This window comes from Bos javanicus, chromosome 18 (genome assembly GCF_032452875.1).
Source record: "Bos javanicus breed banteng chromosome 18, ARS-OSU_banteng_1.0, whole genome shotgun sequence".
NCBI lineage: Eukaryota > Metazoa > Chordata > Mammalia > Artiodactyla > Bovidae > Bos > Bos javanicus.
Genome location: NC_083885.1, coordinates 20,337,755 through 20,359,623, shown reverse-complemented (window position 1 = coordinate 20,359,623; position 21,869 = coordinate 20,337,755). Strand labels below are relative to the sequence as shown.

The window sequence follows — 21,869 nt, the reverse complement described above, 5'->3', positions numbered from 1 at the left end:
CAAGACTGATAAAACTGTAAAAAAAAAAAAAAAAGATCCACAGTAACATTTGGAGATTTCAATAATTCTTAATAATCAATATAGCAAGTAGAGAGAAAGTCAGTAAGAACATAAAAGACTTTAAGAGAACCATTAGCCAACTATATCTAATTTTCAATTTATAGAAAACTATGCAACCAAAGCAGAATTCACATTGTTTTCCACACTGTGCATATGGAATGCTTAGCCATTAAGATAAACCATAATCTTCCAAAACTGATTTACTTACGGTTTGGCACACAAACTCTGAGTATTTGTGCCTTTGTGTCTTTTCACAGAGTTTCCTTTGGCATGAAATACTTTTCTCTGCTTACCCACCCTCACCTCCCTAACTCCTCTTCATCTTTCAAATCTGCTCGGCCATTACCTCCATTATAAGGCCTTCCTCAACTACCCCCTTCTCTTCTGTGTGATTGTAATACTTTGTGCATACATTTATCCTTGCTTGCATCATAGTATGTGAAATCATATGTATAGTTCTAATGCTTCTCCCACTGGATTATAAAGATTAGATCTAGGACAAAAAGCACATTATTATAATTAATAGCATATGATATAATTTCCTTATTAAAAATAGCTGTTTATTAATGAATACCTATTATGTGCCAAACACAAATATACATTTTTTTTAAATGTAGAGACGTTAAGAAACATTTATTAAATAACTTATATGTGTTGGACCCTGGGACACTTATAGAAAATGTCTTCCAAAATACATTTGGAAGGAAGTCCTATGGGCAAGATGATGTGACTCTTGACCTTTATTTTGTAGACTCACAAATCACTATAATTTTACAAATCAAACCAGGCAGTGTAAGGATGGCATTTGTCCCCGCACACTAAGTAAATCATCTGAGTATTAGGAAACATAGCAATTTACTGTCTTTCAGCAACTTTTACTTCCAATAACACTACAAGTTGGGGATGTTGACCATGTCCTAGTATAGACAGTCCCTCGGGTGGCCCCAGACGTGTCTTGCCATGAGGGAACTAATGAAGCAAGAACCATTCTCTGACCTCTTGTGCCATTGATGAGAATAAATTACCCCATTCAACAGAGAAGAATATTTTTCATTCATTGATTTTTACAGTTATCCAATAATCTGGATTGCCTCTTGCACTTAATCTTTCACTTCAGAAGGAGAACGTGTCCCCACAAAGGGACACCCATTGTGATTCTCACAAACTTTGCATTTGATTTATCTGTGGCAGGCCAAGGAGAAAAACGAGATTTTTCATCAGGCGTGCCCTTAAATTGTCTGAATCCTTGTCAACAGCATCATTCTCACAAGGAAAAAGCCATGATTTGATATAGGACACAGGCCTAGATGGTTAGTAACATGATCCTAATGTCCTTTTTGGCTTGACTAGGTGGATCAAAAAGTTAGATTCACTTTTCTTGCTGCAGAAGTCCTATATTATTGGACTAGAAATGAAAACCATTTTTCTTCCTCAGTCAGGGAAGAAGAAATACATTTGCCAAGTCATTATATATAACAGATTGTAGCAGGAAGGTGCTTAGGAAAATGCCCAAGGCAGGCAGTTACCACACAGCACCAAGACAGCAAAACCCAATTGGCCTGGCAAGGGGAATTTGTTGTCTTTTCTGACGATGACACTTTTGAGGGTTTGCCACTTAGAGTGCCAAAAAAATGACTGACATGTAAATTGGCATCGTGGAAGTCCAGAGAACCTTAATACCTGCTACTAGGAAGTGAGTTCCTACTTCAGTTAGGTTCTCATGTGGCAAGACCTTATGAAAAATGCTTTCCTTTGTAAGTCCATGGCCTTCGAGGTGGCTAGGTCTGATGGTTTCAGGAACAAGCTCAGGCACATGGAAAGCTGAATTTTCAAACCTAAAGTTATAGGGGTAAGAGCATAATGAAAACAAGCATAATACGTACAAATCAAGGTCAAGAATGACAAAGCTAGTAGTTTCCTTCTTGGACAGACTATTTGGACAGGTCCCCCATACTAGTTAAATTGTGTTTATTAGATGATGATTAAACTGTTTTCCCTTTTATAATTCCAGCTAGAACTCCAGCCCTGTGTTACAGTTAACCATCGTCAACTGATCCTGAGTAAAACTGTCCTTCCCTCCCTCCTGCCTTTCCTTCCTTCCTGAGACCTTTGTGGCTTGCAGGCCACAAGCCCACTATCTTCATGGAACAAAACTGGGAATGAAGAAGCCCCAGGTTTTGATGATTAAAGAGAAATTTGCTTCATTTCTACATGTCTTTATTTCAAACTAGACTAATAATTTTTCATGAGACTATGAGGTTCCAGAGGGCAAACACATTAGCATTTTGGTATGTTAGCACCTAACACGATGCCTTGGCACACAGTTGATGCTTAATAAATATTTCTTAAATAATTCTGCATTCACCTCATCTTAGGATGATTCATGAGAGATAAAGTATATGAAATTATTTTGAAAATTTAAGAATGTTGGGAACAGATATAGCCATTTTCAATATCTGCAGCTAAAGATTTGTGTCTTTACAACAGAGGGAAAAACAACCTAATCAATCAGAAAATGTTATAAGTGGAAAGACCCATTTAAAAAAGAAAAAAACTCCATTTTTTTTTCTAGCTCCTGATTGGATAGATAAGAAAACCAAGGCTTGAGGAAATGTATTGTTGCTGCTCCTAATAACTCCTAATATTTATTGAGTAAATAAGTAAAGAAATAAAGCCCTTCTATTATGGGCTTCCCAGGCGGCTCAGTGGTAAAGAATCTGCCTGTAATGCAGGAGATGCAGGTTGGATTTCTGGGTTGGGAAGATCCCCTGGAAAAAGAAATGGCAACCGACACGAGCATTCTTGCCTGAGAAATCCCATGGACAGAGGAGCCTGGTAGTTATAGTCCATGGGGTCACAAAAGAGTTGGACATGACTTAGTGACTAAACGACAGCAACAACCTTCTATTACAGTGGCTGCACAGAGCTAAATTGTTGTGTAATTACCAGAGGTGGCCCTGCATCTCATGTTCATTCCTTATGTGCTTTTTTATCTCTAAGAAAAGGTGTGTACATCAGTTCAGTTTTTGCAAATAACTCACAAGCTATAATGTGTCTGTTAAATTATATATAAACCGGAAATGCAACTGAAGTAAGTTTAAAAATGAGTACAAAATAAATGTTATCAATACAAGTTTAAAAATAGCATGTTCCAGTGCTATTTCAAGAACTTCGCACATGTCATCTTGCTTAAACCTCACAGCAACCACACAAGGTAGACACCATTATTACCATCCTGTTTAGCAAAGAAATCACAGAGAAGTTAAGAAATTTGACCAAAGTTGCCCAACAAGTAAGAGGTTCAGCCAGGATGCATGTTTTAATCAGAAAGAGATGCAAGCCTGCCCCTACTAAGTCATGTTTATATACATTTCTATCAAATATAATTATTTATTGGGCCTAAATCCGACTCTTTGCGACCCCATGGACTGTAGCCTACCAGGCTCCTCCATCCATGGAATTTTCCAGGCAAGAACACTGGAGTGGGTTGCCATTTCCTTCTCCAGGGGATCTTCCTGACCCACGATTCGAACCCAGGTCTCCTGCATTGAAGGCGGATGCTTTACCATCTGAGCTTCCAGGGAAGTCCAACATTTTCTAAATCAATATAACTAAAGTTTATCAGAAATGGCAGAGTCCTCCAGTTCCTATGAGTATGTCAGAAGTATGACTCTCCAAGCAAGATTCCACATCAATCATAAGGATCAATTCTGTTGTATTCCTGAGAAAGAGATATTTTCACGAATGCCACTTTTACAACTTGGTTTTTTGACACTAAAAATTAATTACATCATAAGGTGTAAGGTGCTTCCAGATGCCATTGAAGTTTAAGTCTCTCTTCTTCCCAGCTTCTAGTCAGATCTAAATCGAAAGTCATGGGTAATTGATTCAGCTGTTTGAACCGCAGTTTCCTTATCTCTAAGATGGGAATAAATATCTGCAAGGTGGGAATTAGCCCACCACGTTACTGGGAAGATTGCAGTTGCTGTGCTGTGCTCAGTCATGTCTGACTCTTTGCAATCCCATGGACTGTAGCCTGCCAGGCTCCTCTGTCCTTGGGATTATTCAGGTAAGAATATTGGAGTGGGTTGCTGTGCCTTCCTCCAGGGGATCTTCTCCACCCAGGGATCAAACCTGCGTGTCTTGTGTCTCCTGCATGGGCAGGCAGATTCCTTACCACTAGTACCACCTGGGAAGCCCAGGATAATGTAAACCTATAAAGGATATCTGTCTTAAGAAACTCAAAGGATGTCCCTAAATGCCACTTTCAGCACATTTGAAGTTACTTGGACAAAGCTTACGCTTATTATATCCCTTTTCAGAGATATTTCAAATATTTAATATATCAAATATTATATTGACAGAGAGAAAAATTAAAGATTTCAAGGAAATACTCAGTGTTTTAATTACTTCAAAGATTTAAGTGTTCTAAAATTATATATTACTGCATACTTTTACCTCTTTATTACAGTTTTCAATCTGGATATTATCTATTTGTGTGGTTTCAGGTATACCTCAGATGACAAGTGCATTTATTTTAAGCCATACTAAAATGTATATTTTCACTCCTTGAAGCTCTACTTCCCCATAGTCCATTCAGATCCTGTGAGATTTTAAAACAAATCAAATAATCCTTCAGAGTATGTCACCACCCTCTTACCACACACCTCAGTTCAGTTCAGTTCAGTTAAGTCACTCAGTCGTATCCAACTCATTGCAACCCCATGGACTGCAGTAAGCCAGACATTCCTGTCCATCACCAACTTCTGGACCTTGCTCAAACTCATGTCCATTGAGTTGGTGATGGTACCCAACCATCTCATCCTCTGTTGTCCCCCTCTCTTCCCGCCTTCAATCTTTCCCAACATCAGGGTCTTCTCCAATGAGTCAGTTCTTCACATCAGGTGGCCAGTATTGGAGTTTCAGCTTCAACATCAGTCCTTCCACTGAATATTCAGGACTGATTTCCTTTAGGATTGATTGATTTGATCTCCTTACACTCCAAGGGACTCTCAAGAGTCTTCTCCAACACCACAGTTCAAAAGCATCAGTTCTTCAGCATTAAGCTTTGTTCATGGTCCAACTCTCACATCCATACATGATTACTGTAAAAACCATAGCTTTGACTAGATGGACCTTTGCTGGCAAAGTAATGTCTCTGCTTTTTAATATGCTGTCTAGGTTGGTCATAACTTTTCTTCCAAGGAGCAAGTGTCTTTTAATTTCATGGCTGCAGTCACCATTTGCAGTGATTTTGGAGCCCCCCAAAATAAAGTCTATCACTGTTTCCATTGTTTGCCATCTATTTGCCATGAAGTGATGGGACCAGATGCCATGATCTTCTTTATTTGAATGTTGAGTTTTAAGCTAGCTTTTTCACTCTCCTCTTTCACTTTCATCAAGAGGCTCTTTGGTTCCTCTTCATTTTCTGCCATAAGGGTGGTGTCATCCACATATATGAGTTTATTGATATTTCTCCTGGCAATCTTGATTCTAGCTTGTGCTTCATCCAGCCTGGTATTTTGCATGATGTACTCTGCATATAAGTTGAATATGCAGGGTGGCAATATATAGCCTTGACGTAATCCTTTCCCAATTTGGAAACAGTCTGTTGTTCCATGTCCAGTTCTAACTGTTGCTTCTTGACCTGTATACAGATTTCTCAGGAGACAGGTCAGGTGGTCTGATATCCCCATCTCTTGAAGACTTTTCCACACTTTGTTGTGATCTACACAGTCAAAGGCTTTGGCATAGTCAATAAAGCAGAAGTAGATATTTTTCTGGAACTCTTTTGCATTTTCGATGATCCAATGGATGTTGGCAATTTGATCTCTGGTTCCTTTGCCTTTTCTAAATTCAGCTTGAACATTGGGAATTTCTCAGTTCACATAGTATCAAAGCCTGGCTTGGAGAACTCTGAACATTACTTTGCTAGCGTGTGAGAAGAGTGCATTTGTTCACTAGTTTGACATTGCCTTTGCCTTTCTTTAGGATTGGAATGAAAACTGACCTTTTCCAGTCCTGTGGCCACTGCTGAGTTTTCCAAATTTGCTGGCATATTAAATGCAGCACTTTCACAGCATCATCTTTTAGGATTTGAAATAGGTTAGCTGGAATTCTATCACCTCCACTAGCTTTGCTCATAGTGATGCTTCCTAAGGCCCACTTGACTTCTCATTCTGGGATGTCTGGCTCTAGGTGGTTATCTGGGTCATTAATATATTTTTGTATAGTTTTTCTGTGTATTCTTGCCACCTCTTCTTAATATCTTCTGCTTCTATTAGGTCCACACCATTTCTGTCCTTTATTGTGCTCATCTTTACATGAAATATCCCCTTGGTATCTCTAGTTTTCTTGAAGAGATCTCTAGTCTTTCCTATTCTATTTTCTTTCCATTGATCATTGAGGAAGGCTTTTCTTTTTTTTAATCTCTCCTTGCTATTCTTTGGAACTCTGCATTCAGATGGGTATATCTTTCCTTTTCTATGTTGCCTTTCACTTCTCTTCTTTTCATAGCTGTTTGTAAGGCCTACTTAGACAACCATTTTGCCTTTTTGCATTTCTCTTTCTTGAGGATGGTCTTGACCACCACCTCCTGAACAATGTCATGAACCTCCATCCATAGTTCTTCAGGCACTCTGTCTATCAGATTGAATCCCTTGAATCTATCTGTCAGTTCCACTGTATAATAGTAAGGGATTTGATTTAGGTCAAACGTGGATAGTTTTCCCTACTTTCTTCAATTTAAGTCTGAATTTTGCAATAAGGAGTTCCTGAACTGAGCCACAGTCAGCACCTGGTCTTATTTTTGCTGACTGTATAGAGCTTCTCCCGGAGAAGGCAATGACACCCAACTCCAGTACTTTTGCCTAGAAAATCCCATGGATGGAGGAGCCTGGTGGGCTGCAGTTCATGGGGTCGCTAGAGTCGAACTCGAGTGAGTGACTTCACTTTCACTTTTCACTTTCCTGCATTGGAGAAGGAAATGGCAACCCACTCCAGTGTTCTTGCCTGGAGAATCCCAAGGAGGGGAAGCTTGGTTGGCTGCCGTCTATGGGGTCGCACAGAGTCGGACACGACTGAAGTGATGCAGCAGCAGCAGAGCTTCTGCATCTTTGGTTGTGAAGAATATAATTGATCTGATTTCAATATTGACCATCTGGTGATGTCCATGTGTAGAGTCATCTCTTGTGTTGTTGGACAAGGGTGTTTGCTATGACCAGTGTGTTGTTAGCCTTTGCCCTGCTTCATTTTGTACTCTAAGGCCAAACTTATCTGTTGCTCCAGGTATTTCTTGACTTCCTACTTTTGCATTCCAGTCCCCTGTGATGAAAAGGATATCTTTTTTTGGTGTTAGTTCTACAAGGTCTTGTAGGTCATCATAGAACCATTCAACTTAAGCTTCTTCGGCATTAGTGGTTGGGGCATAGTCTTGGATTATTGTGATATTGATTGGTTTGCCTTGGAAATGAACAGAGATCATTCTGTCGTTTTTGAGATTGCACTCAAATACTGCATTTTGGTCCCTTGTTGACTATGAGGGCTACTCCATTTCTTCTAAGGGATTCTTGCCCACAATAGTAGATATAATGGTCATCTGAGTTAAATTTGCCCATTCTGGTCCATTGTAGTTCACTGATTCCTAAAATGTCGTTGTTCACTCTTGCCATTTCCTGTTTGACCACTTCTAATTTACCTTGATTCATGGACCTAACATTCCAGATTCCTATGCAATTTTGTTCTTTATAGCACTGGATTTTACTTCCATTAGTCACATTACAATTGGGCACTGTTTTTGCTTTGGCTCCATGTCTTCATTCTTTCTGGAGTTAATTCTCCACTCTTCTCCAGGAGCATATTGGGGAACTACCAACCTGGGGAGTTCATCTTTCAGTGTCATATCTTTTTGCCTTTTCATGCTGTTCATGGGGTTCTCACGGCAAGAATACTGAAGTGGTCTGCCATTCCCTTCTCCAAATACACCTAGCAGTTGCCATATTATTGACACAAGCCCGGTGATGTGCTCGCTGAGAGCTAGCCATCAGAAAGCGCTTTCAGGGACTTCACGATCCAAGAGAAACATTTTGACATCTCATGGCAAAAAGTTTAGAAACAAATCAGAGCATATACATAGTAAGAATATGCGAGACATTTCTGATTCACATTCTTAAGGTCATTCATTTCCTGAATTATAACACAAAAGCTTAAAAATCCTAAGAGAACAGAAACAGAGAAGCAGAACATAAGCTCTCCATTAATCATCCTTCTATAACCAATGACTGTGGAATTTCTCGTATACGTGTGTTTGTGTGCGTGTGTGTTTATATAGGCGTGTTTGTATGCATATACATAGCAAACATATACATGTAGTGAATGTATGTATATAGGCACATATAAACACAAGCATACTTTTGTTTTTTAAATAAAAACTAAATAACACTGTGCAAACTATTCTGTAACCCACATTTGTCCCTTAGCCATCTGTCTTGAGAGGGACTGTATCTTGCTTTTATTTATTGGGATCTTCAGACAGAAGGGAACAACTGATGTGTAAGTTAGGTTTTCGTTAGTGAGCTAGTAGTACAAGAAAGCTGTAGGTGAGGGGAAAAGAGTTTGAGGTGGAGAAAACAGGCAGAGAATGCAAATAAAAATTATTTCCAACAAGAAAATGATATTTTAGAAAAGAAGTGGGGAGAGAGATAAAGGTTAAGGGACTGAATAACAGCTTTTAAAGCAATGAATCAATTCTGTGTCCACAACCAGAATCTAAAGCTGAGCTAACTCATTTAATACGGTATCAGAGTTTTCACATATGAACTTTGACCTCATCAAGGAAGCAACTAGATGCCAAAGGATGGGGCCCATCCTTCTAACAGTCCCAGACTGGGACCACTACAGCCATGAACAATGTCAGAGTGGAAGGGAATGGGGGACGGACGGGAGGAGAAGAAACTTGCCATTTCTTGTCAGTGAACACAGTGGAAATGGGTTAAGTTAGCACAGAAAGGACTCAAGTCCCTGCTGCACTAATTGTGTTTCAGTATCGAGAAGGAGATGGGATTTTGTGACTCTCTGTTGGCTTCCACTATTAGCCGAAAAAGAGCCAGAGAATTTTTTTAATAGAGGCTCTTCTGTAAAGAAAGCGGGGAAACAATAGCTAGCTGTCACAGCCAGCTGATATCTGCCTTTGATCAGCCAAATGAATGTTGCAGGCATTTCTTATAGAAAGGAGATTGCTTATCGATCTATATCAAAATATGCATGCTAATCCCAGGCAGCAGAGAGTATTTTCAAGTGGAGTTAATAATCTGATTGCTGCCCTGTCTGGAGCAATTCTCTGAACTCGGAGCTCTAATCAGTCTAGGGTCTTGCAGTCAAATGTACTTTGCTGTTTAAATTTGGATTTGTGACATTGATTGAGGAGCCCTTGTAAAGGTGTTGACAAATCAAATTGTTTGTTCCAGTAGTGTTTTGCCAGAGATCAAGTCCAAAGTAATACGCAGTGAATTTGTTCATTACCAGTAGGGTGAAAGGAATGATAAAATTCACCTGCATCATTATCACAGACACAAGCCCAATAAAAGATATGTTTTGTCTGAAGAAAATGTAGTTTTGTGGGCACTCCAGTGAGTTATACAAGGGGTGGTTTAGCACTTCTAAACCTGGAGGGTATTAGATATGTTTTAAGAAAGATGGGCAAATAATTTTTTCACCATGTTTGAGATCAGAGCACTTTAGTTGGCAAAGAAACAACAAAAAAGAAAGATGGAGAGATAGATGTCGTGCATTATTGGAAGAAGCCTTTCACCACTCAGACCCATGTAGGGTCAGAGGTTTCATCCATGCAAAGAGGAAATGACAAAGGGGAAAAGCAGCTAAGTCCTCAAGGTTGGCCTCTGCTCAAGGCGAGGACTGGTGCACCATCTTTACTTGTTCCCAGCAAGGACCGGAGCCAGCATGAGTGAACGTAGCTTCGGTAAGTCTATAGGTCCTAAACAGAACAGTGAGCAGGCCTGAACATTCCTAGTTTTTACTTTAATAATTTATTATTTGCCACACATTGAGTGATGTCCATAGCCATTATCATGGGTGTGTGCCAAGTCGTGTCCGACTCTTTGCGACCCCAAGAACTGCAGCCCGCTAGGCTCCTCTGTCCATGGGATTCTCCAGGCAAGAATACTGGAGTGGGTTGCCATTTCCTCCTCCAGGGGATCTTCATAACCTAGGGATCAAAGCTGCATCTCCTGTGTCTCTTGCATTGGCAGGAGGATTCTTTACCACTGAGCCACCTGTCCTATTACCCCTCTATCTGTCCTGAGGCTGATTTCACAGGCACTTTAAGGATGGATTATGTGCAGGGGACTGCCTGAGGATGCGTTCTCCCAGAAGTAGACCCTGAGACAAGAGTGTGAGTGCAAGTAAGTAGTTTTTTTTTTTATTTGAAGGTGATCCCAAGAAGCACTGGTAGGGGAGGAAGGAAGAGAGATGGGGAAGGAAACACTCTAATACAGGGTGCATTCATGAGCAGAGCAGGTCATTGTCATGGACATGGGGGGTTAGTCCTGCTGGGGACTCTGAAATAGCAGGAAAGTGAGGAAGAGAGAGAAGCTGACCTTGTGGGAGGCAGCTCCTTGCGGGAGCTGAAAGAGGGGAGAGTCTCCTCTGGGAGTAAGCACTGGAGTTTCTATCACTGTACTGGGCTGGACACTGGAAAGACTAAAATGCTACTGCTTTTGTTAGTAGATAGAATTCGAGGTTAGGAAAGAACTAGCCTACTGACTGGATTTGTGGAAACAGATTGATGTGGTTTTATATTCTACCTCTTCACATCACTTTGCCACGATCAATAATAATGCCAGTGATCACCATATTATCTGCTAGCATTCACTGCATAACTTTCACCTGTCAAGCACTTTTTCCTGTATTTAAATACACTATCTTGATTTTACTCATTTAATTTATGAATACATTTAATTTATGTGTACATGGTACAATCTAATTAGTCAAGTCAGTCCTCTTGGTCAAAGCAACCTCGTAAATCAAACTGACTTTGCAAGAAAAGTCTGGCTTCTTTTCTCCCTGCTAACTTTATTTTCAATACATATGCAGTATGTGTTTTTTATGTTTCAAAAATAAATACATAAATAAATGAATAAACAATCTTTATGTTTTTTCCTTTTTTTTCAAACTTTAAACTTTTGATTTTGCATTGGTGTATAGCTGATTAACAATGTTGTGGTAGTTTCTGGTGAACAGTAAAGGGGCTCAGCCAACATATACATGTATCCATTCTCCCCCAGATCCACCTCCCATCCAGGCTGCCATACAAATTGAGGAGAGTTCCATGTGCTATACAATAGGTCCTTGTTAGTTATCCATTTTGAACATAGCAGTGTGAAGTATATCATGTGTTGCAAGGATTAGCTTTGCTAATGAAAGCTTTGTTTCAATTATGTGTGTGAGTGTGTATGTGCATTAGGTCAAGGGGAAAATATATTCCTCCTTGGAACTCAAGGGCAGTTAGAGGAACCCTGAGTTTTCTCATTTATATCTTGAGGTTGATGTTGTTACCCCCATTTTACAGGTGACAAAACTGAGATTCCAAGACGTTAAGTAACCTACCAAAGTTCACACAGCAAGAAAGTGGCAGGGCCACAGTTTAAACACCCCCACCCAATGTTCGCTCTCCCGCATAGCAGCCATAACTCAGACAACTCTTTAGAGAAAAGAAAATGTAAACCCTGTAACTTTCACAGCAAGCCAGCGTTGGGAAGCCTCCGGGACCATCTGCTCCTCCAGAAGGCTTACAACTGTTCTTTTCTTGTTTGTAAGGAGAGTTTGGTAACAAAACCCATTTAATATCAAACTGGAAGGCAGCAGAGTGCTCCTTGGCATTGTAGCATTGTTGATGTCGCCTTAATTTATAACATGGCAAATGGTTAGGCAGATGGCATTTAATATATTCCCAGACATAAACATGAGGCTTAAGTTGTGTATGGGATATGTTCCTGAGCTTCCATAAACTCTGTTGGGGGTAAGACTATCTCCTCCCCTCCTCCATCCCCCTTCTGCTCATGAGCAGTTGTTAACCATTCAGAGATGTGGGCAGGAGGTACAGAATTGGCCCAACTTGTAAGAAGATACAGAGTGACTTATGTGATGAGGTTTCCAGCTCATTCTAGATAGCACTGGCCATAACTGAAATAGTTCATATCAGTCACTAATGGCAAAAGGCAAGGGTGTGTGACAGAACGATCTTGGTCTTAGGAGTGTGAGCTACCTGGAGGCTGGGCCATCTCCTGAATTTCACAAGTCATGTCACTCTGTTTTTTAATCAATAGGCCTTGTTTTTATTACAGTTTCAGATTTACAGGAAAAAATCAGCAGATAGTATAGGTTTTCCCATATTAACACACAATTTTCCCTATTGGTAATATCTCACATTAGGCGTTGGATGTCTGCACAATTAATAAGCCAATAGTGATACATTACTATTGTTAGCTAAAGTCCATTGTTGTTTAGTCCCTAAGTCACATCTGACTCTTTTGTGACCCCACGGACTCTAGTCTACCAGGCTCCTCTGTCCATAGGATTTTCTCGACAAGAATACTGGTGTGGGTTGCATTTTCTTCTCCAGGGGATCCTCCCAAGCAAGGGATGGACCCTGTGTCTCCCGCATTGCAGGCAGATTCTTTACTGCTGAGCCACTGGGAGTATTTGGACAATTTATGAACCAATAGTGATACATTAGGAGAAGGCTATGGCAACCCACTCCAGTGTTCTTGTCTGGAGAATCCCAGGGATGGGGGAGCCTAGTGGGCTGCCATCTATGGGGTCGCACAGAGTCGGACACGACTGAAGCAACTTAGCAGCAGCAGCAGGAGAAGGCGATGGCACCCCACTCCAGTACTCTTGCCTGGCAAATCCCACGGATGGAGGAGCCTGGTGGGCTGCAGTCCATGGGGTCGCAAAGAGTCGGACACGACGGAGTGACTTCATTTTCACTTTTCACTTTCAAGCATTGGTGAAGGAAATGGCAACCCACTCCAGTGTTCTTGCCTGGAGAATCCCAGGGACGGGGGAGCCTGGTGGGCTGCCGTCTATGGGGTCACACAGAGTAGGACATGACTGAAGTAACTTAACAGCAGCAGCAGCAGTGATACATTATTATTATTATTATTATTATTAACTAAAGTCCACAGTTTACTCAGATCTCCCTTGATTTTACCCGGCAATCTTTTTTCTATTGCAGAATCCCATTCAGGATTCCATGTTACATTTGATTGTCATGTCTCCCTAGACTTCTCTTGATTTGACAGTTTTTTCAGACTTTTACTTGTCTTTGTTAAAGTGTTAAAACCCTAACACTTTTGAGGAAAACTGGTAAAGTATATTGTTGGATGTCCCTTGACTGGAACTTGTCCGATGTTTTTTTGTGGTTAGACTGGGGTCATAGACTTGGAGAAAGAAGATCACAGAGGTAAAATCTCATGTTTAATTTAGTTCAGTTGCTCAATCGTGTTCGACTCTTTGCGACCCCATGGACTGCAACAGGCCAGGCTTCCCTGTCCATCACCAACTCTGGGAACTGGCTCAAACTCATGTCCATCCAGTCTGTGATGCCATCCGACCATTTCCTCTTCTGTCATCCCCTTCTTCTCCCTTTCAATCTTTCCCAGCATCAGGATCTTTTCTAATGAGTCAGTTCTTCACATCAGGTGGCCAAAGTATTGGAGTTTCAGCTTCAGCATCAGTCCTTCCAATGAATATTCAGGACTGATTTCCTTTAGAATTGACTGGCTTGAACTCCTTGCAGTCCAAGGCACTCTCAAGAGTTTTCTCCAACACCATAGTTCTAAAACATCAATTCTTTGGACCTCAACTTTCTTTATAGTTCAATTCTCACATCCATATGTGACTACTGGAAAAACAAAAGCTTTGACTAGATGGACCTTTGTTGGCAAAGTAATGTCTCTGCTTTTTAATAGGCTGTCGAGGTATATAAAATAAAAAAATAAAAATTTAAAATCTCATTTTAATCACATCATATCAAGGATACATGCAATCAACATGATCTATTGTTGTTGGTGTTCATCTTGGTCACCTGGTTCAGTTAGTGCTTATGAGGTTTCTCTACTGTAAACTCTGTCCATTTACTTCCATTACTCTGTCCATTTCTTTCTATAGTGTCCTCTTTGGAAGGGAGTGTGTAGCCTTCACTTAAGGACTGGGGGTTTATTGTCTCCCTCCTTGAGGACAAAGTAACTACATAATTTATTTGGAATCTTTCTGCCTGGCCAATTTGGCTCTTCTCCATTTATTAACTTACCCAATATTTATTTATATCAGTATGTCCTTGTGAATATTTATTTTATACTTTGGGTTATAATCCAATACTACTTTATTTTTTAACTCAATTTCTTTCAGCTTTGACCATTGTGTGCTCTTTAAGTTAAATCCTGTGCCCCCTTGACATGGATCTATCAATGTGTTTGGGTTTTTTTTTTTTTTTTAATTTTTGTTGTTTGTTTTTCTTTTACCATGTCCTTATTTTCTGGCAATACAAGACGCTCCAGGCTCATCTTTATTTCTTCCTCTAGTCCAAGAATCAGCCTTTGTTTTAAGAGGTTACTTTAACTGGAATATGGTATTAGAAACTAAAATCTGGGTACTAGATGGATTTATCATTACTAGGGTATCATTGCATCTGAACCCCCTAAGTTGACAGGGCAAAGGAGTATCTGTATTTTATATTAACCTGTGTATATACACATATCTATAAATATTTCTCTATGTAACCATCTCTATCTACTTTAAGATAAACATGACCTCTTACTGGTATCTCTAACTCTGATCCGTTACCATATGGGTCATTCTATTCTTCTCCGCTTGTTTAGGTAAGTTCCCACAACAGCGTCAAGAAACCTGCCTCCCAAATTCCCCATCCACTTAATGAATTGTTCAATTCCAATGCACATGTACACCGCTGTCAGAATTGTTAACCTAGATCCCCATCAGAAGGGCTTCCCAGCTGGCACTAGTGGTAAAGGATCTGTATGCCAGTGCAGGAGAGGTAGGCGGTGTGAGTTCAATCCCTGGGTCTGGAAGAGTCCCTGGAGGAGGGCACAGCAACCCACTCCATATTCTCGCCTGGAGAATCCCCTAGACAAAGGAGCCTGGTGGGCTACAGTCCATGAAGTGGCAAAGAGTCAGACATGACTGAAACGACTTAACACACACACCCCTGTCAGAAACAACTTTGTCAATGAGTACAGAGCTTATGTGCAGCTCCTTTTGCTTTTAGTCCTACGGATTCCATTTCCAAAATGACTTAGTTCAGCACCTTCCCCCCATTCCCTTCCACAAGGTTGTTTCACAGTATAGTGAGAATCTCATTGCAGTCTGCATTCATTCCTGGGACCCTCTGATATTCTAAATTATTGTTTCAAATTTTTATACATTAAGGTTGACTCTTTGTGCCATAAAGTTCTATGGGTTTTTACAAATATGTAGTGTCATGTATCCACCATCACACAATCATACTGAATATTTTTACTACCAATCCCCTGTACTACATCTATTCATTCCTTTCACCTCCCCTCCAAACTCCTGGCAATCACTGACCTTCCTAGTATCTTCATTATTTTACCTTTCCCAGAATGACATATAACTGGAATCATACAGAAGGTAGCCTTGTCAGAATGGCTTTTTGCACCAAAGGATATACATTTAAGTTTCCTCCATAGCTTTATGTGGCTTGGAAGCTCATTTCTTTTAATCACTGAAAATATTCCATTGTTTGGATGTACCACGATTTATTCGGCTTCTTTGATGGCTCAGATGGTAAAGAATCTGCTTTCAATGCAGGAGGCTCAGGTTTGATTCCTGGGTGAGGAAGATCCCCTGAAGAAAGGAATGGCTCCCCACTCCATTATTCTTGCCTGGGAAATCTCATGGACGGAGGAGCCTAGTGGTTTGCAGAGTCTGACAAGACAGAACAGCTGTCACCTTCACGATGTATTTATTCACCCATGAAAGGACAGCTCAGTTTCTTGCAGTTTGGGGTGAATAATCAAAATATAGCTGTTATAAGCATTCATGTGCATATTTTGATGAACAAACGTTTTCAACTCAATTGAATAAATACCTACGAGTGCAATTATCTGTCATGTGGTAAAATATGCTTAGCTGTGTAAGAAACTGCCAAATTGTCTTCTAAAATAGCTGAGCCATTTTGCATTCCGGTCAGCAATGAGGGAGTGTTCCTGTTTCTCCACATCCGCACTAGCATTTGGTGTTTTCAGTTTTGAATCTTAGCCATTCTAATAGTATAATGGTATCTTGTTGCTTTAATTTGCAGTTCCCTAATGACAAATGATGTTGAACATCTTTCATACGCTTATTATCCACCTGTGTATCTTTTCTAGGAAAGTGTCTGTTCATATCTTTTCCCCATTTTTACTTGGGCTTTTTCTTTTGTTGTTGAGTTTTAAGAGTTCTTTGTATGTTTTGGATACCAGTTCTTTTGTCAGATCTGTGTTTTACAAAGATTTTCTCCCAATCTGTGATTTGTCTTTTCATTTGCAAAACAGTCTCTTTTTCAAAGCAGAAGGTTTTAACTTAATGCAGACCAACTAATCAATCATTTCTTTTATGAATTGTGCTTTTGGTGCTGTATCTAAACCTTATTACCAAATTTAAGATTTTCTCCTATGTTATACTTTCAAAGTTTTCTTTTAGGTCTGTGATTCATTTTGAGTTAGTTTTTTTAAAAGTGTAAAGTCTGTGTTTAAATACATTTTTTCTTATGCAAGTCAAAATGTCTCCAAGCACATTTGTTTACAAGACTATCTTCTATCTTCTCGTGATTAAATCGCCTTTGCTCTTTTGTCAAGGATCAGTTGACTATAATTGTGTGACTCTATTTCTGGGCTTTCTCTCTGTCCCACTGAACTATGTGTCTACTCTTTTTCTAATACTATGCTGCCTTGATTATTGTAGGTTTATAGTAAGTTTTGAAGCTCACTGCTGTCAGTCCTCCAAATTTGTTTTTTATTTTCAGCATTATGTTGGCTATTCTGAGTCTTTTGTTTTCTTTTTATTTTCTGGGTACATACTCTTAATTTTTTTTTCTATTTATTTTTTTTAGTTGGAGGAAAATTGCTTTACAATGTTGTATTCATTTATTCCATACAATGACATGAATCAGTCATAATTATACATATATCCCCTTCCTCTCGAGCCTCTTTCCCCTCCCTCTAGCCCACCCCTCTAGATCCCCCCAGAGTACCAGTATGTGCTCCCTTGGTTATAGAGCAACTTCTCACCAGCTATGTATTTTACACATGGTTATATATATATACCCTGATACTATTTTCTCCACTCATCCCACTCTCTCCTTCCCCGCCTGTGTCCACAAGTGCATTCTTTACAGCTGAGCCTCCATTCTTTCCCTGCAAGTAGTTTCATCAAAACTGAGTAAGTTCTAGTGAGGTGGATGAACCTAGAGTGAAGTAAGTCAGAAAGAGAAAAACAAATATCGTATATTAACGCACATATATGAACTCTAGAAAAAAAATTTTTAGCATATATAAACCTCAGAATCAGTTTGTCTGTATCCATGGGGTCGCAAAGATTCGGACACGACTGAGCGACTGAACTAAACTGATCTACAAAATAGTGTGCTGGCATTATGTTAAAACTATATATATATATATAAAGTTGGGAAGAATTGACATTGGGCTTCCTGTTGTCTCAGATGGTAAAGGTTCTGCCTGCAATGTGGGAGACCTGGGTTCAGTCCCTGGGTTGAGAAGATCCCCTGGAGAAGGGAATGGCAACCCACTCCAGTATACATGCCTGGAGAATTCCATGGACAGAGGAGCCTGGTGAACTACAGTCCATGGGGTCACAAAGAGTTGGACATGACTAAGCAACTAACACACACATACAGATTCTAGAAAAAATGGTTTTGCTTTTTTTTATATATAAACTTTAGAATCCATTTGTCTGTATTTATAAAATGATGTGCTAGGATTATGTTAAATCTAGCAAACACCCTCTTCCAACAACACAAGAGAAGACTACGCATGGACTTGACCAGATACTCAATACCAAAATCAGATTGATTATATTCTTTGCAACCAAAGATGGAGAAACTATAGTCAGCAAAAACAAGACAGGGAGCTGACTGTGGCTCAGATCATGAACTCCTTATTGCCAAATTCAGACTTAAATGGAAGAAAGCAGGGAAAACCACTAAACCATTCAGGCATGACCTAAAAGTGACAAATAGATTCAAGGGATTAGATCTGATAGACAGAGTGCCTGAAGAACTATGGATGAAAGTTCGTGTCATTGTACAGAAGGCTGTGACCAAGACCATTCCCAAGAAAAAGAAATGCAAAAGGGCAAATGGTTGTCTGAGGAGGCCTTACAAATGGCTATGAAAAGAAGAGAAGTGAAAGGCAAGGGAAAAAAGGAAAGCTATACAAAAGAATAGCAAGGAGAGATAAGAAAGCCTTCCTCAGTGATCAATGTAAAGAAATTGAGGAAAACAATAGACTGGGAAAGACTAGCGATCTCTTCAAGAAAATTCAAGATACCAAGGGAACTTTTCATGCAAAGATGGCCACAATAAAGTACAGAAATGGTATGGACCTAACAAAAGCAGAAGATATTAAGAAGAGGTGGCAAGAATACACAGAAGAACTATAAAAAATAACATCTGCATGATGCAGATAACCATGATAGTGTGATCACTCAGCTGGAGCCAGACATCTTGGAATGCAAAGTGAAGTAGGCCTCAGGAAGCATCACTACCAACAAAGTTCATGAAGGTGATGGAGCAAAGTAATGCTCAAAATTCTCCAAGCCAGGCTTCAACAGTATATGAACCGTGAAATTCCAGATGCTTAAGCTGGATTTAGAAGAGGCAGAGGAACCAGAGATCAAATTGCCAACATCAACTGGATCATCAAAAAATCAAGAGAGTTCTAGAAAAACATCTATTTCTGCTTTATTGACTATGCCAAACCTTTGACTGTGTGGATCACAACAAACTTTGGAAAATTCTTCAAGAGGTGGGAATACTACGCCACCTGACCTGCCTCCTGAGAAATCTGTATGCAGTTCAAGAAGCAACAGTTAGAACTGGACATGGAACAACAGACTGGTTCCAAATCAAGAAGGGAGTATGTCAAGGCTGTATATTGTCACCCTGCTTATTTAACTTACATGCAGAGTACATCAAGAGAAATGCTGGACTGGATAAAGCACAAGCTGGAATCAAGATTGCTGGGAGAAATATCAATAACCTCAGATATGCAGATGACACCACACTTATGGCAGGAAATGAAGAGGAGGAACTAAAGAGCCTCTTGATGAAAGTGAAAGAGGAGAGTGAAAAAGTTGGCTTAAAACTCAACATTCAGAAAACAAAGATCCTACCATCTGGTCCCATCATTTCATGGTAAATAGATGGGGAAACAGTGACAAACTTTATTTTAGGAGGCTCCACAATCACTGCAAATGGTGACTGCAGCCATGAAATTAAAACACGCTTACTCCTTAGAGGAAAAGCTATGAGCAAACTAGACAGCTTATTAAAAAACGGAGATGCTACTTTGCCAACAAAGGTCCGTCTAGTCAAAGCTATGGTTTTTCCAGTAGTCATGTGTGGATGTGAGAGTTGGACTATAAAGAAAGCTGAGTGACAAAAAATTGATGCTTTTAAACTGTGGTATTGGAGGACTCTTGAGAGTCCCTTGGATTGCAAAGAGATCCAACCATTCCATCCTAAAGGAAATCAGTCCTGAATATTCATTGGAAGGACTGATATTGAAACTGAAAGTCCAAAACTTTGGTCACCTCATGCAAAGAACTGACTCATTGAAAAAAGGCGCTGATGCTAGGAAAGATTGAAGGTGGGGGGAGAAGGAGATGACAGAGGATGAGATGGTTGGATGGCATCACCGACTCAATGGACATGAGTTTGAGTAGACTCTCAGAGTTTGTGAAGGACAGGGAGGCCTGGCACGCTGCAGTCCATGAGACTGAAAAAAGTCAGACATGACTGAGCAACTGAACTGTACTGAACTGATAGATAAAGTTGGGAAGAACTGGCATTTTAACAATATTGAATTTTTGAACAAGGCTTTTTTTTTTTTTTTTTTAAACCAGCTTAGTTCACTTCAGTTGCTCAGTCGTGTCCGACTCTTTGCGACCCCATGAATCACAGCAGGCCAGGCCTTCCTGTCCATCACCAACTCCCAGAGTTCACTCAGACTCACGTCCATCGAGTCAGTGATGCCATCTAGCCATCTCATCCTCTGTCGTCCCCTTCTCCTCCTGCCCCCAATCCCTCCCAACATCAGAGTCTTTTCCAATGAGTCAACTCTTTGTATGAGGTGGCCAAAGTACTGGAGTTTCAGCTTCAGCATCATTCCTTCCAAAGAAATCCCAGGGCTGATCTCCTTCAGAATGGACTGGTTGGATCTCCTTGCAGTCCAAGGGAATCTCAAGAGTCTTCTCCAACACCACAGTTCAAAAGCATCAATTCTTTGGCGCTCAGCCTTCTTCACAGTCCGACTCTCACATCCATACATGACCACTGGAAAAACCATAGCCTTGACTAGACGAACTGTTGTTGGCAAAGTAATGTCTCTGCTTTTCAATATGCTATCTAGGTTGGTCATAACTTTCCTTCCAAGGAGTAAGCATCTTTTAATTTCATGGCTGCAGTCACCATCTGCAGTGATTTTGGAGCCCCCAAAAATAACGTCTGACACTGTTTCCACTGTTTCCCCATCTATTTCCCATGAAGTGTTGGGACCAGATGCCATGATCTTCGTTTTCTGAATGTTGAGCTTTAAGCCAACTTTTTCACTCTCCTCTTTCACTTTCATCAAGAGGCTTTATAGTTCCTCTTCACTTTCTGCCATAAGGGTGGTGTCATCTGCATATCTGAGGTTACTGATATTTCTCCTGGCAATCTTGATTCCAGCTTGTGCTTTTTCCAGTCCAGCATTTCTCATGATGTTCTCTGCATATAAGTTAAATAAGCAGGGTGACAATATATAGCCTTGACGTACTCCTTTTCCTATTTGGAACCAGTCTGTTGTTCCATGTCCAGTTCTAACTGTTGCTTCCTGACCTGCAAGGGTGTAATTGACATAAATTAAGCTACCCATTTAATGTGCACAACTTGATAAATTTTGATGTATATATGCATTCCTGAAGCCATCACTACACACAATATAATGAACAAATTCATCAGTCACCAATTTCTTCATGTCTCATTTTAATTTCTTCCTTCTTATCCACCTCTCCAAATAACCAATATGATCTCTATTATCAGTTTACATTTCATATACTTTCATATAAATGGAGTAATACAGCATATATATATTTTTGGTCTGATTTATCACTTTCACTCAGTATAATTATTATGAGATTCATAAATGTCATAGTACATACCCATAGAGTATTTCTTTTAATCCTCAGGTAATATCCAATTGTATAGATATACCACAATTTGTTTATTTGTCCATCTGTTGAAGAACATTGGATTGTTTCCAGCTTTCAGCTATTCCAAATAGCAGCTGTAAACACTTGTATAGAAGTCTTCATATGGACACATGCTTCCATATTTCTTGTGTAAATATCTGGGAGTAGAATGACCGGATCAACTGATAAGCATAATTTTACCTTCTTAAGCAACTGCCATCCCATGCTCATCAATACCTTCATCTGTTGCAACTCAATTCCAGGGAACATTGTGAGATGTTAAAAATAGACATCTTCAAGCT

The 21,869-nt window shown here is 39.9% G+C and overlaps 1 long non-coding RNA gene across 2 annotated transcripts in view; it reads left to right on the top strand.

Moving 5' to 3' along the window:
- The window catches only part of LOC133230166 (uncharacterized), a 68,136-nt gene extending 65,872 nt beyond the window's left edge, over positions 1-2,264 (top strand). For both annotated transcript variants that reach the window (XR_009730772.1, XR_009730773.1), the window contains exon 3: positions 2,072-2,264. This is a non-coding gene — a long non-coding RNA (uncharacterized LOC133230166). The remainder of the gene's footprint in view (positions 1-2,071) is intronic.
- Positions 2,265-21,869: the final 19,605 nt, after the last annotated feature.